Below are 1,784 nucleotides of genomic sequence, written 5' to 3' on the forward strand. Positions count from 1 at the left end.
TGTGTGTGTGTGTGTGTGTGTGTTTTGATGCATTTGTATATTTATGTGTGCCTGTATATCCACTTGTCTTTTTGTATGTGGTCTAATATATAAATATGTGTATATGAGTGTGTGTGCGTGTGTGTGTGTGTATGTGTGTTTACCAGGCCCACATCTCTAAAGCCCTCCACTGGGTCTGGATCGGACCACTCTAAATACACTCATGCACACACACTCCTGCCCCCTCAAAGCCATGTTTTTAAAGACGAGGGGCCCTAAATGCCTTACAGATGGACTCCTAACAAACACAACACTCTGTCCCGGCCCTCAAGTATTTCCAGTATTTGGCCTTGCCGTAATTTACAGCATACTTACCTAATTGAAATACTATTACGGTCAGGACATGCATTCTTCGGCATACGCCTAGTGCTAATGCACATGATATAAGCGTGACATACATGGCACAGTATGCTTGCCCTAATATAGCAGAGTGAAGTCAACCACAGAGTGAGTGTGATGTATGGTCCATGTAGTCTACTTAGAGCAACACAAATAATGATGTGTGGAGTAGAGACATGTCTGTGCTGGTCTGGAGGGACCATTAGAGGGTTTTTTCCTCACAAGACACTGCTGATGGGTTTAAACCCACCAAAGACCAATGCAGCTTCCAAATACAACTGAATACCCCTTTGATGACTAAATTATTGTATGTATTAAATATTGCATGGGAAACAAAATAATTGCCCCCTTGCTGATATATGAATTTTTTTTTTAACATGAAGATTATTTAATGCCAGCAAATAAAATGTATGGTACTGCATATTTATATATATTACATGTATAGGTTTGATGTGGATGTTTTTTCCACCTTGTGAAAAATGTTCACCCTTGAACAAAACAACTTTCCTTTCCTACATTCATAATTAAAGGCCGCTGCCATTAGCTCTACACACTCATTTTGGTTTTAAGTTGCCGAGTTGCTCTGGGCTGAACTACACCACAACATTGTTAAATTTCTGAAACAAAATAGGATCGGACTAAAGAAGTTTGTTGTAGAAAGACATTTACCGGCCAAGTGAGGTCCTATTGTTGTAATATCTTTGCTTTTTCAGTCTATTGCTGACAGGAAAAATCCTGTTGCTATAAAACTGGGAAAAATTTACCACAAACAGTGGGCTGACTTAATCTTAAAGCATGGAACAAGCTCCGTTTTGAAAGGCCATGCTGAAGCCCAGAGACACTGGCCACTGTTTCAACTTGTCGTTTGGATATTTTTCATCGAGTGTGTCTGACAGAAAGATAACACTCTGTCACAGAGTGCCATCCATCTTCGTTTCCAAGTTGCTCCTGGAGAATTCAATCTTGAGTGTGTGGCGTTAGACACATTGGTGATTAATCGACTCCATGCTCATGTGTGTGTGAGTGTATGTGTGTGTAGACCTATATGTGTCTTTGTCTTTGTGTGATAAATCACTGTCTAACCCTGTACAGGACACACAATGCCCGAGCCCCCTTCAGCCCACTGAAGACAAATTCATCTACAAGTGATGTGCTGACAATAGCTGGACAAGAAAATTATTCTGTTACTTATTCAGCTGCAGCATAAAGCGCAGTCAGAGTGGTCAATGTCTGGTGTTTTTTTACAGGGGAAAGGGGAGTAGAAAGTGGGAATGTGTCAACAACAAAAAAAATGAAGCTGGAGGCCGACCAAGAGTGAGTATTGAGAAAGGCATGGGAACACACTGTGATGAGTGTGCGCATGCACACACACACACACACACACACACACACACACACACACACAC

General features: G+C 41.3%; 1 protein-coding gene across 4 annotated transcripts in view; it reads right to left on the reverse strand.

Moving 5' to 3' along the window:
• The window catches only part of kcnq1.2 (potassium voltage-gated channel, KQT-like subfamily, member 1.2), a 191,783-nt gene that overhangs the window by 56,213 nt on the left and 133,786 nt on the right, over positions 1 to 1,784 (reverse strand). The window lies entirely within an intron of this gene.

Source organism: Etheostoma spectabile, chromosome 8, assembly GCF_008692095.1.
Source record: "Etheostoma spectabile isolate EspeVRDwgs_2016 chromosome 8, UIUC_Espe_1.0, whole genome shotgun sequence".
Taxonomy (NCBI): Eukaryota; Metazoa; Chordata; class Actinopteri; order Perciformes; family Percidae; genus Etheostoma; species Etheostoma spectabile.